The sequence below is a fragment of the Zalophus californianus genome, chromosome 2 (genome assembly GCF_009762305.2).
Source record: "Zalophus californianus isolate mZalCal1 chromosome 2, mZalCal1.pri.v2, whole genome shotgun sequence".
In the NCBI taxonomy this organism is placed as follows: domain Eukaryota; kingdom Metazoa; phylum Chordata; class Mammalia; order Carnivora; family Otariidae; genus Zalophus; species Zalophus californianus.
The window spans coordinates 154,167,218-154,176,833 of NC_045596.1; the positions used below are offsets into that span (position 1 = coordinate 154,167,218).

General features: G+C 39.7%; 1 pseudogene; it reads right to left on the reverse strand.

The window, feature by feature from the left end:
- Positions 1-982: 982 nt before the first annotated feature.
- Positions 983-1,251, reverse strand: LOC113925423 (annotated as a pseudogene).
- Between the last annotated feature and the right edge of the window lie 8,365 nt (positions 1,252-9,616).

Consider the following 9,616-nt stretch of genomic DNA (forward strand, 5'->3'; position numbering starts at 1 on the left):
TGTCAGTCATCGAAATTTGTTCTTCTCCTTCAATATTGTTTTTCTATTTTGCATCTTCCACCCCTCTATATAAACTTTAGAATCAGTTTGTCAACATCTACAAAATAACTGGCTGAGATTTTAATTGGGATTACACTAAATCTACAGATCAAGTTGTAAAGAACTGACATTTTGATAATATTAGGTCTTCCTATACATGAATATGGAATATCTCTTCATTTATTTAGTTCTTTGATTTCAATCACAGGGTTTCATAGTTTTCCTCATATAGAGTTTCTACATATTTTGTTAGATTTAAACTTAAGTATTTATTTTTGGACGGGCTAATGCAAATGGTAATGTGTTTTTAATTTTAAATGCCACTGTTCAGTGCTGGTGTCTAAGAAAGCAATTGACTTCTGTATATTAACTTTATATTCTGCAAGCTTGCTACAACTCTTATTAGTTCCAGAAATTTTTTGTTCATTATTTTGGACTTTCTACATAGACAATCATGTCATCTGTGAAAAAAAAGACAGTTATAGATATTCCTTCATGATATTTATTTTATTTCATTTTTTGTATATTGCATTAACAAGGACTTCCAGTACAATATTGAAAAAGAGTGTTAAGACAGTCTTGTCTTGTATATAATCTTAGTGGAAAACTTCAAATTTCTCAACACTGAGTATGATGTTAGCTATAGGGTTTTGTATATATTCTTTTTTCCTCCAACAGATTTATTACTTTTTGAAAAGAATGGATTTTGAGTAGAAAAAACATGAGGAGAGAGGTATGGAATAGAAAATAAATATAAATGTAAGCTATTTTGCTAACTGTTTTATAATCACAACAAATTCGTACAGAGAATGTCCTATACAAAACAACACAATAAAGGTTCAGAGATCAAGGTATTCCCTTATGCAAGATTTCAGTATTTGAAATTTAGACAGCAGTCCTTGTCTTTGGATGGATCACTGGGTGTGTGACACAGTTCATGGTTTTAATCAGATTTGAACGGAAGAATGGCCACTTGGCCCAGATAGAAGTAGATGAAGCGTTTGGTTTCATGTGTCACATAACTACCAAAGTTTCTCACCATGATGCAATCCCAGGTGGAATTGTACTCCTTGTCAAACTCCTTTTTAATATGGACCACAATGTCCTTCTCTATGCTATATTTCTCCAATGCCTGAGTTGCACATTTCACCCAGTTCTGTTGCATCTCCTCAACATGTTGGCATTTTTTATCAGGGCCTTTTGTTTGCACATGCTTACCATGGAATAGGGGCTAGTCAACAGCAATGGTCTTGGGGGGTGGGAGGGTTGGTGACACTCAGACCCAGCAGAAGCTGCCCTCACTTGGGTCTTTGTTTATATTCTTTAATAAGTTGAGGAACTCCCCCCTATTCCTAGTTGACTGAGATTTTCATCATAAATATTTGTTGAAATTTGTCAAATGATTTACCTGCATCTATTGATATCATCATATGATTTTTCTTTAGCCAGTTAACAGGATGGACTATAATAGTTGATTTTTTAATGTTGGACCATCCTTGCATATCTGGAATAAATACCACTTGGTCATGTGTATAATTCTTTTTTCTACATTGTTGGATTCTCTTTACAAATATTTTATTGAGAATATTTTAGCTATGTTCATCAGAAATATGGGTTAATAATTTTCTATTTTTTTGCAATGTCTTTGTTAGGTAATAGGGTAATACTGGCTTCCTAGAATGAGTTAGGAAGGATTTCCTCTGTTTCTATCTTCTGAAAGAGATTGCAAAAAATTTGGTGTAAATTTCTTCTTTAAATATTTGGTAAAATTCACCAGGGAATGCATCTGGGCCTGGTGCTTTATGTTTTGGAAGATTAGTAATTCTTTTTCTTTTCAAGAGAGTGAGAGTGCATGAGTGGGATGGGGGGTGGGGGGTGGGGGGTGGGCGGGGTAGGGAGAGAAAACGAGAGACAGAGCATGAGTGGAGAGGGAGGGACAAAGGGAGAGGGAGAAGCAGACTCCCTGCTGAGCAGGGAGCCCAATGCAGGGCTTCATCTCAAGACCCTGAGATCATGACCTGAGCTGAAGGCAGACGCTTAACCAACTGAGCCACCTAGGTGCCCCATCTCAACAATTTTTTTTTTCTTTTAATTTATTTGACAGTGAGAGACACAGCGAGAGAGGGAACACCAGCAGGGGACATGGGAGAGGGAGAAGCAGGCTTCCCACAGAGCAGGGAGCCCCATGCAGGGCTCAATCCCAAGACTCTGCGATCATGACCTGAGCCAAAGGCAGACACCTAATGACTGTGCTACCCAGGCGCCCCATCATCTCAACAAATTTTAAAATGGATTGTTGAAGTACTCTTATGACGGATGCTTTAAAATCCTTGGTGGTGGTCTCAGAGAATTCCAACATCTAATTCATCCCCATATTGTAGTCAGTGGATTGTCTTTTCTCATTCAAGGTGTGTTTTTTGACTCTTAACACAACAGACCATTTCGTATCCTGGACATTTTGTCTAATACATTAGGAGTTATAGGTCCCACTTATATCTTTTATTTTAGTAGGAAGTTTGTTTCCCTGTTTATTTAGGTTTAGCATTCGGGTCTTGGGCTACTTTTGTGGGCTGTGGTTCCAATGGGTGTGCATTTGCAGTGTTCTTTTGGATTTTTTTTTTTTTTTTTTTTTTTTTTTTTTTGGCTTCTCTGATCCCTCTGGGGCTTCCTCAGGTCTCTGGCTATGGGGATAGAAAGGGTTTCTCAGGCCAGGGTTCTAGTGTCTCTATGTTGAGATCTCCCAGCTGGTGTTCTGTGTCTTCTCTGGTGTCCCTGAATATGGAAGGCATTTCTTGAGCTTGCAGGATCAGAGTCTTCTTAGGTTGCTGCTTATTTTGTTTCTGCATCCCTATAGCTGGTTCCAACCAGCTTGGTGGCCTCTGGAGCGTGGGATTGGCCATTTGCTATGGCTGAATCTTTCCCACTGGTTCTACCTGTTGACCTTGGTGGCTCCCAGTAGGAGAAGGAATATCAGGAGTATTAGGCTTGGGGTGCCCAAGCGGATAAAAGAGGCTTCCCAGACTAAGTCTCTTGTGATAAGTTTGTGCCTCATGTCAGTTCTGGCCCCCTGCCTCAGTGTATCTCACCAGTGCAGGCATGTGGGGACCAGTAGGGAGGAGCACTTTGCCTTGCCTTTTTTTGTTGATGGGGCTCTTGATTATTTTGTCCTGCTAATGGTGTCAGGCTCACTCATGTTGGCAGAGGGTCTCCCATTCAATCCAGGGAAAGAATGAGTTTACCTGGGCACATTTTGTTGCCAGTTTGGTGGTCAGGAAATGCTGGGTCTTCCCCTTTTGGTTGAGGGAGGATGCAAGACACCTGACCACCGCACTGTTCCTCCAGTCCTGGAGTTCCAAACCAGCTTGCCTTCTCCTTACTACCATTCAGACTTCTCCTTGCTTATTTTCATTATTATTCTTGCATTATTTCCAGGGTTTATAGTTGTGCTTGGGAGGATAAAACAGGGAAAAATAGATCTGTGTCATTTGTCAGGCTGGAAGTCCTACCATAATGTTTTTACTAACAACTTAGAAATTGACCTCTGAAAATATTTCACAAATGCAGTAGGTTAGTTTCTGTGCCTTATCACACCAGATAGTCTGAGAAATGAACATAGTGTAGAGATATGTATTATTTTAATGTGATTAATCCTCCATAGGTTTAGACACATTTATGGCTAGTACTGGTTTGTGAAGCAAACGTTAGAATTAAATAGAGAAAAAGCATTTTTCTCTACAGTCATGATATATGAGGTTTCCCTCCTGATGAACACAAGAAAAAGTAAGCTAAATTTCAATACAAACATATGTCTGTCCTCTCAAGACAATATAGCTAAAACAACTTACAGAATTTCTACAAGGTTTTTTAGATACAAAACTTCATTATTAAAATGATATACACATGGTAAAAATATGCAAACCAGTAATGTGATGCTGCATCAGGCTCCCAGCACCTCTTTTGACTGAAATTTACAACTGGAATTAATTGTAGATGACTTTGGCTCATGACTGTGTAATTTATTCCAGGCTAGAGGTTTCAGAAACAAAGCATCTTCATCTGTCTCTGTCTTCAGCCCTCCCGAGAGGAGCCCATTTATCAGCCTTCTTTATTGATTTTTTGTTTAGAGAAGTGATGCAACACATACTAGATATCCAGATAAATTAGTGATTATCGCCTCCTTTGCATAGTTCTGAATTTCAAAAACCCATATGCATGTATGACATATATCATTCTGTTATAGAGGAATACTTTATAATACCTAGCAAGTGTCTCATCACCTAAAACATACATACACAAGCACACGTATGCCATCCTACTGGCTTTATTGGTTTAGAAATGAAAATTATATTGACAGGTTATTTTTGATATCCCTTATGCAATAATTTAGTTAACATTAATTATCATTGTGATATGTAATTGTATTTATGCATAAGCTATTTGAATATTTTTCATATTGTCAATTAACATTTTTTCAGCACACTGTTATGTTCATGACCTTGTTTTGTTCTTTTCACAACTCTGCTTTATAAAGTATCTTCATTTTGCAGAGGTGCAAGCTGAAGAGAAGTGTAGAACTTATTTTTATTAAGGTCAAACAGTTAACTTTTAGCAGCCGGAGACCAGAATATAGATCTTCTGACTCCAGGCTCTTTGCAGTAAACATCAATCCCTCTGTGACTAAAGTCCAAACACAGGATAAAAGAAAACAGAACAGAATACAAAAGGAGTTATTTCATGCTGCATGGGGAGGTGCTGTTTGTAACCAGGAAGCACTGCTAATTACCAGCCTGGTGTTAATTACTGATCTGTGTCTAGTTTATGACTAAACATTATTCATACTGATTAATTCTGATATGAATCAGATCATTTCATCATTGGCTAAAATTCACACTTTGGCCATACCTCTGTGAGCCGTCTCCTAGTTCATACACCCCACATACAGAGACTGTAGTTAACTAAAAAAAAAATTATGGTTCATAGGAATCTAATTTCTAAATTGCCAAAAATGCATAGAAGATTATTACACAGAAAATGATGTAAGACTAATTAAATGCCAATTAATCCAACTTCCATTCAGAATCCTGTGCAGAACAAGAGACTAAATTTAGGACCAATTCTTTGTATGCTTAGATTTAACTAGAGAAACCATCTTCACTTTATATGAACAATATAATTTTCTTTGTTTATTCAACATGCTGCATTATTCGTTTAATTATAAAAATTGTCTACTCGCAAGGTTTTCAAATAATTGAGTCTATTTGTTTCGTTTCTCCTGATGTATTAATATTTTCTTTGCATGGTATTTTAGAAAATATATGACCTAGAAAGCAGCCTAATTCTTGTCACAGCTGCAACCTTACTGAGGCAGAAAATTTGGCATTTATATGAAATGAAACCATCTCTAATGCTTTGTCTGCCCTTCTAGAATCCCCTTTGTTTAATCACCATGTTTGGAGCTTATAAAAGGACTGCTTTCAGGAATAAGTAGATAGAAATGAGGGGATGCTGATGTGTGAATAAAACGGTGATATAAAAGAAAATTGATTTTGTTCCTTCTTCAGCTGAAGTCTGTGGAGGTTGCCCTGCCTTTCACTGATAGCTGTATGGGTTAGTCTCTGATTCATGAATTACAAGCCTGACACCCCCCCCCAACCCCCCCCCCCCCCCCCCCCCCCGCCGCTTCCCGTTCCCAGACCAGGATTGCCCTGCTCCACGTTTCCATGGTGCTGAGCTTCCCTATCATAGCACATTATTGTTATTGCTTATTGTGTCTTCCGAATCCTCTGATAGACATACGGAGTCAGGGACACTGTCTGCCTTGTTTCCCATTGTGGCACCAACATCTAGCACAATGCAGGCACATGGCAGCCCTTAATAAATGTTTGTTTAAGGAAAGAACGAACGCGGTTTAAAATTTGAGGTCCTGACCACTCTTACTCAGACACTGAAGACTTGGCCTCAATATACATGTGGATACTACCCTTCAGAAACAACACTTTTATGTTCCCTTTGGTAGTACCAGCATCTAACTCAATGTCTGCAATATGTTAACCGCTTGATAAATGTTCCTGAAGTACTGAATTAGCAAGCGCTCATCTTGGGAGGGAACCAGTTACTTGCGGATCAGATCTGGAAACCCTCTGGGCATCACATCACTAAGAGTTGTCTTCTGGACTGTGTCTGTGTAGGGAACAGGCACATCTACCTGTCAAAGACATTTCCCTGATTCCTAAGTTAAACAAAGTTTACATCCTTATACAATTTTCAGCCGAATATAAACTAGACACCCTAATAAATTCAATAGTTCAATTCTGATTTTCCTGGTACCCTATTTTTTGATGCTATCCGTGAAGAATGCAGTCCCAAGTTAATTTCTGAACATCCTTTATTTTGATTCTGAAACCCGTCACACAATGAGAAACAGCGGCCCCTTGGGCATGGTGGGTTTTATGTCTCTGACCTGGCATTTTTTAGTTATATTTTCCCCCTAAATTCAAATAGTCTCACTTGGCATTTGGAAGACTGATTCAGCATCCCCTAAGCAATAAAGATTTAAGTTAATTAAAAAAAAAAAAGAAAAGCCAAGCAGAACTGGTCTCTGACAAATAGAGCACCTAAGAATGCCATTAAGGAGACATTTATGTTTATATCACTACAGAGCTTTGAAAAATGTTTAATATTAGAATATTAATGTGTTGGGTTAGCCAGTCACTAACACCACAAAAAGCTCCTAGGACAGTGCATCGTGAATAGTAGACTTTTAGAAATTTTTTTGTCGAATTAATGAATACAGGTTATAAAGTATTCTACTTTATACTGGGAAAAATGTTGGAAACATGGAAAACATGGTTGAATCTCTTTAGCTGGTGCAAAACAAAAACAAGAAATGGGAAATACAAAAAAAAAAAAAAAACCTGAAAGAAACACGAGGGGTCTTAGTGGTGTATTTGATATTCTCAGTAAGAAATAGGAAAAATTAATTTGCAGAGCTAGCAAGGGAAATCTGGATGGGTTGAAAGAGTTCCTTCCCAGAGAGAAAAGGGAACAAAAGGCGGGGTGGGGGGGCGGCGGAGGGGGGGAGGTCTTAGTTCTTCATGATAAAAGGAGGAATGCATTCCATCTTAGAACATTCCATCTCCAGATATCTCCTGGGCTGGGAGATCAGGGAAATGTCTTTGACAGGTAGATGTGCCTGTTCCCTACACAGGTTGGGTCAGAACTGCAACAACTGTGAAACCACTTTCAGCTTGAGGCTGTACCACTCTGTTGGCCTGCTTTGGACTGGGATCGTGGTGCTGGCCAGGCAGCATCAGGAGGTGTAAAAGCTGGAAGCTGGAGTGAAGGAGCAGAGACCCAGCCTCAAGGGAAGAAGAGACTCAGTTCAGGTGCAACCTCAAGGAAGGTGGTGTTAAGACCATGAGGGGACAAGTCATGTTAACAAGGAGGGAGCCACAGAGAAGATACCAGCTGGATGCCCGGGTGAATGGCAAGTTATTTCACAGCTGGTAGTGGGAAGGAAGGTTCCTGAGACTCCAAGAATGTCTATCATAACATGGAGTGATTTGGGGATTTTCTTGGTCAGTTCCTGTTGCTACTAGCAAAATAGCATAGACTGAGAGACTTACTCAATGAACATTTATTTCTCCCAGTTCTGGAGGTTGGTAAGGGTGAGATCTGGGTGACGGCACACTTGGGTTCTGGTGAGGACCCTCTTCCGGGTTTACAAACGGCTACCTACTTGCTGTGTCCTCACATGGTGGGGAAGAGTAGGCTCTCATCTATTCCTCTTCATATAGAAACACTAATCCCATTATGCAGGCTCTGTCCTCATGACTTTATGGAAATCTAATTACCTTCCAAAGGCCTCTCTCCAAATACCATCATATGGGCATTAAAACTTCAACAGATTTTTGGGGGGGATACATTCATTCTATAACAGGGATTAAAGGAAGGAATTAATGTACCTCTGGGTGAGTGTTCAGAGAGAGAAGTATTTTTATGCCTGAGTCACATGATCCAAACCTCCTCTTGACCTTTCCTGTGAAGATCTTCAGCTGTCAATACCATATATCAGATGACAAGTCATGTGGTGGCTCTGCGTGTGCCCCTCTGACCCTCACGTCCCCTTTAGCTTCAAGCAAGGCACTGCATCCATCAGCAGAGTTTGGGGCTAGAGAGGAGTGACCTTGCAGTAGACATCCATTCACATATAATCCATTAATCATGTGTAAGCATCCTTGAAGTTTGTAGAAATACAAATGCAAACAAGAGATCTAGTTTGGGTTCTCATGAAGCTTACATTCTAGAGAGGAGGCAGACAGTGTGCAGGTCAATCAATATATTAATAAGATAATGTTGAGAAGTGACACTTGCCATGAAGAAATGAATAGGAGAACTTGACGGAGTGGCTGGTGGGGGGGTGGAGGGATGTACTTGAGATTAGGAGTAAAGAATGAATTTGAAGTAGGTCATATTGGAACTGAATCCAAATGACAGAAGGATAGAGGCATGTCAGGATCTGGAAGCAGAGTGTTCCAGGCAGGGGTCACAGAGCATTTTGTGGCACAGTGAGTTAAATATGTGTGAGAAATAGAGCGAGGGCCAAGATGACTGAAGACTATTCTGTCCCTCACCATTGGCAAGGGACTGAATGCTTGTGTCCCCACCAAATGCAGATATTGAAGCCCTTACCCCCAGTGTGATGGCATTTGAAGATGGGGCCTTTGGGAGATAATTAGGGTTGGATGAGGTCATGGGAATGGGGCCCCATGATGGGATTAGTGCCCTTATAAGAAGACACACTAGAGACTTTGCCTTCTCTCTATCCTCACATCCCCACTAAGGAAAGGGCCTGTAAGAAGGATGCCACACCTTGAGAAGGAGACCATCTCTAAGCCAGGAAGATGGCTCTCACCGGAACTAGTGGTGGTCAGCTTGATCATGGACTTTTCAGTCTCTAGACTATGAGGAAGAAATTCCTGTTGTTTTGAGCCACCCCACTCTCTGGTATTTTGCTATCACAGCCCAAACAAACTAAGACACCATCAGAGTAACCCTGAGCAAATTCGAGCCGAACTAAGCCTTGTTAATCTCACCTGTAAAATGGCAATATATAGGCCACCACATCAGAGTTTATTGAGAGAATTAAATGAAATTATGCATTTCAAGTGTTAAGCACCTTATCTGAGACATAGTAAATACTCAGAAAATCTGTTACCATTAATGAATTCTGTAGGAATAAATGTGAGTGATGATAAAGACCACTAGAAGTTTTTTGAGGAATTGTTTTATTGTGTGTTGTGCTATCAAAACCATTCTTGCTGGAGGCCCACCAGGTGGAGGGGGAGGTGGCATGAGTCATGGGATCTTTGGGATGTGAACCACAGCTGTAGCTTTGCCAATGGGGAAGCAAATCAGGTGCCAAGAATTTCTTTGGAAAGGGAAAAATAAATACAAGAATGATTGACTGAAAATGATTGGATTAGAAAATGATCCGAAGAAGGAAAGAAGTTGAGAAAAAATTTATGTGCTTTTCTTTTTTTTATTATAATTTTTTATTATGTTATGTTAGTCACCA